This window comes from Hordeum vulgare, chromosome 2H (assembly GCF_904849725.1).
Source record: "Hordeum vulgare subsp. vulgare chromosome 2H, MorexV3_pseudomolecules_assembly, whole genome shotgun sequence".
In the NCBI taxonomy this organism is placed as follows: Eukaryota; Viridiplantae; Streptophyta; class Magnoliopsida; order Poales; family Poaceae; genus Hordeum; species Hordeum vulgare.
In genome coordinates this window covers 373,451,108-373,458,380 of record NC_058519.1, presented here as the reverse complement: position 1 = coordinate 373,458,380, position 7,273 = coordinate 373,451,108, and the positions used below count along the sequence as shown (strand labels likewise).

Below are 7,273 nucleotides of genomic sequence, written 5' to 3'. Positions count from 1 at the left end.
ATCTTGCAGAAGTGTCATTCCGAAGCCTACGGAGGACACCACGCTGGAGATAGAACTGCTCATAAGTTATTGCAATCAGGTTTCTACTGGCCCACTCTCTTCAAGGATGCCCGTAAGTTTGTCTTGTCTTGTGACGAATGCCAAAGAATAGGGAATATCAGTAAGCGTCAGGAAATGCCTATGAACTATTCACTTGTCATTGAACCGTTCGATGTATGGGGCTTTGATTATATGGGACCCTTCCCGAGTTCCAATGGTTACACTCACATCTTAGTTGTTGTGGATTACGTCACTAAGTGGATAGAAGCTATCCCCACTAAAAATGTTGATCACCACACCTCTATTAAGATGCTTAAATTAGTCATTTTCCGAAGATTTGGAGTCCCTAGATATTTGATGACTGATGGCGGTTCACACTTCATTCATGGTGTTTTCCGCAAGATGCTCGCTAAGTATGATGTCAACCATAGAGTTGCATATCCTTATCATCCTCAGTCTAGTGGTCAAGTGGAGTTGAGTAATAGGGAGATCAAATTGATCCTACAAAAGACTGTCAATAGATCTCGAAAGAATTGGTCTAGCAAACTTGACGATGCATTGTGGGCTTATAGGACTGCTTATAAGAATCCCATGGGCATATCGCCGTATAAAATGGTTTACGGTAAGGCCTGTCATTTACCTCTTGAGCTGGAACACAAAGCTTATTGGGCAATCAAAGAGCTTAACTTTGATTTCAAACTTGCCGGTGAGAAGCGGTTGTTTGATATCAGCTCATTAGATGAATGGAGGGCCCAGGCATATGAGAATGCCAAGTTGTTCAAGGAAAAGGTTAAGAGATGGCACGATAAGCGAATACAGAAACGAGAGTTCAATATAGGTGACTATGTCCTACTATACAATTCTCGTTTGAGATTCTTCGCTGGCAAGCTCCTCTCTAAATGGGAAGGTCCTTACGTTATCGAGGAAGTATATCATTCCGGTGCCATCAAAATCAATAACACGGAAGGAAATTTTCCTAGAGTGGTAAATGGGCAAAGAATCAAGCATTATATCTCTCGTACTCCCATAAATGTTGAGACCAATATCATCAATGTCATAACTCCAGAGGAGTACATAAGGGATGTTTATCAGCCTGTTTCAGACCCTGAAAACGAAGAGGTATCTGTTTCGGTAAGTAATTGGACTCCGGAGCTTTTCCAATAGGAAATTTCCTCCGTTTTGGAATTTTAGGAAAATTTGAAAAATAAAAAGCAGTCCGGAGAGCGCACGAGGCGGCCACAAGCTTGGTAGCCGCCACCTACCCCCCCTGGCGGCAGCTAGAGGGCTTGTGGGCACCTCGTGTGCCTCCCGGACTCCGTTTTCTTGCGGAGCACTCCTTCTGGTCCAGAAAAAATCATTATATATACGCCCGAGGGTTTTGATCTCCGTATCGCGTAGTTTTCCTCTGTTTTCGTTTCGAGCCTGTTGTCTGACGCAGATTTAGAGAAAAGATGTCTCAGGAATCTATTGGGAAGAATGATCTCCCCCAAGTTCATGAAGTAGATGCTGATCTGAAACGATAGAAGTCACGGAAGCCAGGGACAAAGCTAAGGAGAAAACCCAAGCTAGGGAGGAAGTTCAACCTATGTTCAACATTGAAGACGTTTAAGGAGTAGATTTTCTCCAACCCTTCCTCCACGTGTTGTCTCCATCCTTGATTGAACTCTTGAGGTTTTGCGAAACAACTCGTGCTCACAATATTTCCCTTTCTCGTGAAGTTGTTTTGCTGGAAAACCATGTCGCAAATCTCAAAGGTATAAATAAAAGATTGATAGCTCTCTTGGAATCGAAGGCAAGGACTTCACCACCATCACCATCAAAGGAAGACAATTAAGCATTAGTATGGGCAATCCCCTTGGCTTTTGCCAAGCTTGGGGGAGTTGCCCTGGTATCGTATCACCTTTATATCTTTTGCTTTTACCTTTGTTTTAGTTCTTTCCTTTTCAGTTTGTATTTCTTCTCTTAGTGGAATAAGTCTTTAGTGTTTAGTCTGAGTCTTTTGCTTTTGTCTCTCCCCCGATGTATTCGAGCTTGCGAGCTATATAATAAAGAGTATCTTAGTCAAGGGCTTTGCTTTGTGTCGTGATCAAAATTATGGAAAGAACGATGGCATGAAAGATCATGAGATGATCTTACGGAAAGTGATAGCTTCACATATGACACGTATGATGATTGAAACTTGTTGAGAATAAATCAACATAGACCTCGGTCATCGTTGCAATTAATAAGAAGTAATAAGGAAAGAGAGGTTCACATATAAATATATCATCTTAGACACTTTTTACAATTGTGAGCACTCACCAAACTATTACATGCTTAGGAGTAGATGTTGGACAAGGAAGACAACATAATGAATTGTGTTTGCTTGGTTCCAAACAATGTTATATGAGTAGAGATCCCTTAGCATGTGACAATTGCTTCCACCTCATATTAGCCAAAACTCCCGCACAAAGTAGAGATACTACTTGTGCATCCATAAACCTTCAACCCAGTTTTGCCATGAGAGTCCACCATACCTACCTATGGATTGAATAAGACCCCTCAAGTAAGTTGTGATCGGTGCAAGCAATAAAAATTGCTCTCTAATATGTAGGAGTTTCACTGAATGAGGCACCTGACCCTCCATACCTTCGAATAAAGAAAACTATATATTAGTTCCCTTTGACACTACTAGGAAAAGGCTTGCTAATGGCGCACCTATTTTGGCTACTAATGGCGCACTATAGGTGCGCCACTAGCATCACGCCATTAGATTTTTTTACTAATGGCGGATCACAAGTGCGCCATCAGTATCTGGTATACTAATGGCGCACCAGGCAGTGCGCCATTAGTATTGCTCACGGTGCGCCATTAGTATCTGGTATACTAATGGCGCACCAAGTAGTGCGCCATTAGTATAGATCCCGGTGCGTCATTAGTATAGATCCCGGTGCGCCATTAGTATAGATCCTGGTGCGCCATTAGTATAGCTTATGGTGCGCCATTAGTATGCCTCCCAGGGCCATATTTACCCATATGCTCTGGTTTACTAATAGCGCACTAGTTGACGATGCGCCACTAGTGTGCTTTTGAAGTGCGCCACTAGTGTGCTGAGTGATGCGCCACTAGTATGAATATTAGGTATTTATTTTATTTTTTATGATATTTGCACAGATTAAAAAGTATATTATTGCACAGAATATAGATAGCACAACATATAAACAACAGATTTATCGAATACAATAGAAGATTAGTCTCCGAATACAATTCATCATATTAGTCTCCGAATTTAAAATACCGAACAAAATTAGAACATTACAAGTCTCGAGACCGCGAGTAGCGAGTTTGTCTTCACATTACAAGTCGATATCGACCATCTAAACTACCATCACATAGAAGAGAGTTGCGGTCATCACGATGAGCATAATCGCAATGAAACTGGTCTTCATCCGGTTCCTCCAACGCTCCCTCCTCTCTCCCGCTAGATAGCGCGCGTATCTAACTTCCGCCTCCGCCCTTGTGGTGTACCCTTTGTAACTGTTACCGCTGAATCGGTGAACCTGTCTCCGACACTCCTCCCAGTAGTCGTAGACTCCGGAAACCTTACCCTTGTACACGACATACGACGGCATCTCTATGCACTAGCCAAACAAAACGTTAGTAGCAATTCACAGAGACATACAAGTTCATTAAAGTTTAATATTACAACTATAATAGCACGATTCATGGTCCTACTAATAAATAGCATCGATTATATATAAGTTGAACGATTGTCCAAACCAAAGAGACATACAAGTTCATTAAAGATAAGATTATTGACAACAAATGAACAAATGCACATTTACAGTATTACATGGAAAATAAAGTAAACATCAAAAGGGCATGTAAAGAAATTACAGGGCACAAAGGTTAAATGTCACAAGGGCATATAGCTGCTTGACTTTTACATTTCGTGGCCTTTAACAGGGTACTTGTTTGGATGTTCAGTAAACTTACTACGATTAGTAACCACTTTGAAGGTAGCACGACTAGTCTGTGAGACTGAAGTAACCGAACCACGTGGCATGAATTCAGCAGTTAGAAATGGTAGCATGTAGGCAGCCAAACCAATTATGGTGCCGGAGAATGTAGCATCAGGATGTATTACAGGACCATAGCAGGCCAAAAAATCATGTGGTAGGAGCAAAGAACCTATTGCAAGAACAGAGATAAATCGGGCTGTAGTATCAGAGGCAATATAGATTATTTCTTTCGGGCAAGGTGTTTTTGCGCAAGAGATTAAATGCTCCCTCATGTGCTATACAATCAAACCAAATAGTCCTAAAAAGGAAATTTATAATTATTCACGATGTGTTCTATTAAACTGCAGAATCTCTCTTATATAAAAAAAACTATATGAGCTGAAATGCCATGAAGCTACTAGCTTGGTTGCTTCTTTTATCTAGCATACACGTACGTGATTTGTTATAGCATTCATAAACCAACACATGTTTTGATAAATCTCGAATAGGTTTCATATAACTCAGGTAGGCCACTATCTAATCTTCATCAAGGCAATTCACTAACACAATCAGAACACCAGAATCAGCAGCAATAAATTAAATAGCAAAAAACCTTATCAAACCGGCAAGTCATCATCAGGTTAACATACTGCACACAAAACTCCTTGGCCCTTGCTCACCCCATAGCTTCACAAGGCATACATTAAAACGAATAATCTAACTGGCAGAGACCATAATGCACCAGCTATCACCAATTCTCTGTATCATCATGTTCCATGTGAAGACAACCAAGCAACACCAGCATATCCGATATGACACCCCGAGAAGCACACAAATTCATATGATCTATCACTTTTCCCACATATGAGACTGTAAGTTTCTTCCTCACCACTGTGTTGCCTCATAGAACAAAGAACAACTAGAATTAAGCATCTTATAAATTCCATCAAAATTTTCAACCCTGAAATTGCAACAAAGGCAGTGCAGTGGTTTGATAGTGCATAATGATACAACATAAGAACATGGCAGCGCAACATGGCATATTGTCTTGGCAGCATATATTAGTACATTGTGTGGTGAAAACTAAAACCAGAGGTTCATTGGAAATGAGTTGCCAAGGTGTTCCCTTAATTCCTTCAGTTCCTTATTATGTTGTCATGTGACATTAAACTAGTAACGGAGAGTGTAACAAGTCACAAAAGCAACCGAAGCAATTACAGAACAGCTTATTAAGTCAACTTGTCGGGGTGAGCAGGCCGGCGAGGCCGCACTCGTCGACGAAGATGCGCGCCGACTCGGCGGCCTTCTTGCCCATCATCTTGGCCTTGAGGGACCAGTCGAACACCTTGTCGTACCTCGCGAGGATCCTCTCCTGCAGCTCCGTGTAGAACCCCTCCGTGTCTGCGCCATACAACAATAATCCCCTCCATACCACCTATAAGATAAGAAGATGCTTGTCACTGAAGTTACAAGGCTAGACACAAGAGGGTCAACATACAAGACTGAAATGTAGTATAAAAATGGCATCGATAAAAGGTAAAAGCATCAGTAATCAAAACCTGAGAGCAAGTAAGCTCCATCGGAAGAGAATTTGAGAAAGTTCACTCTGCTAGAATGCCAGTGCCATGTAGTGCAAGTACCCGTATCATCTTTACCCCTTACACCATCCCTTTCTTCATCAACTTGAGACTTTGCACCATGTGTTCCAGAAAACTTGGCCTTTCCGAAACCTCTCTAGATTAAGATCCTCCCTGTTACATCACCACCAGCAACGATTCTCTCACTTGGATGGAAGGCTAGGGTGCTCAACTCTTTTGTGTGACCAAGCTTTATTTTCCTTATATTGTCATGATTGAAATCTTTCGTACGTATGCTCCATATATAGAGATGTCTCTTATTTGCAATGCCCAAAAACTGTCCACAACAACTCGCGACAATCTTTTCTGGCTTCCGTGTCTGTTTGGATAAAAGAAAATAATGAGATGGTTAAGTTCTATGGATAGAAAAGCCATACATTCTCATCTGGGCAATGGAATGCGTAAATCTGGAAACCTCACCTGAGCTAGTTCATTACCCACTTGGCACCCTTTGGTCAAGTCATAACTCCTCATCTGCCCCCACAATTCCTTCTTTTTATTAACTGGCTTACCCTTTGCCTTCTCTTGAATAGTCGTCTTGCTCAAAGCTTCGACAGATACGAATGCGAAAGGAGCGTACACCTCGGTTACTTTCAATGTTTTGCTTATGTTGGGAATCACCTGCGCTCAGATAAGAAACAGTATTAGCCCCACGTACGGTACCTCGACTTCAAATCAACAGGCCCAGCACAAGACGATGGTGAGCGGCTTACCATGGAGTGGACCGGGGCATCGACCTTGACCTTCCGCACCAGCTCGGCGGTGGCAAAGTCCCAGTAGATGAGGAAACCGTCGAGCCCCGCCGTCCAGCAGTGGCTCGCGAGCTTGGCGGTCCTGCTGCTGCCCTTCTGCTGTTGATGTTCAGACGAGAAGGAGATCCACCAGAGCACCGTGCTGACGGAGAAGCCGGATCTGGTGAAGAGAGAAGAAATAGGATGGTCAGAGAGAGAGAGAGAGGAAGAGAGAGAGAGGGGGGGTACCTGCCGGCGGAGAGAAGGTGGCGCGCCGGAGCAGTCGGGGGCGCGGCTGTTGGGGAACGTCGCATGGGAAACAAAAATTTTCCTACGCGCACGAAGACCTATCATGGTGATGTCCATCTACGAGAGGGGATGAGTGATCTACGTACCCTTGTAGATCGTACAGCAGAAGCGTTTAGAGAACGCGGTTGATGTAGTGGAACGTCCTCACGTCCCTCGATCCGCCCCGCGAACAATCCCGCGATCAGTCCCACGATCTAGTACCGAACGGACGGCACCTCCGCGTTCAGCACACGTACAGCTCGACGATGATCTCGACCTTCTTGATCCAGAAAGAGAGACAGAGAGGTAGAAGAGTTCTCCGGCAGCGTGACGGCGCTCCGGAGGTTCGTGATGATCTTGTCTCAGCAGGGCTCCGCCCGAGCTCCGCAGAAACACGATCTAGAGGAAAAACTATGGAGGTATGTGGTCGGGCAGCCGTGAGAAAAGTCGTCTCAAATCTGCCCTAAAAGCCCCATATATATAGGAGGAGGGAGGGGGACCTTGCCTTGGGGTCCAAGGGATCCCCAAGGGGTCGGCCGAGCCAGGGGGGAGGACTCTCCCCCCCCAAACCGAGTCCTACTTGGTTTGGTGGGAGGGA

General features: G+C 43.8%; 1 pseudogene; it reads right to left on the bottom strand.

Annotated features, from left to right (window-relative positions):
- Window positions 1-3,961: 3,961 nt before the first annotated feature.
- LOC123427380 lies at window positions 3,962-6,701 on the bottom strand (annotated as a pseudogene).
- Window positions 6,702-7,273: the final 572 nt, after the last annotated feature.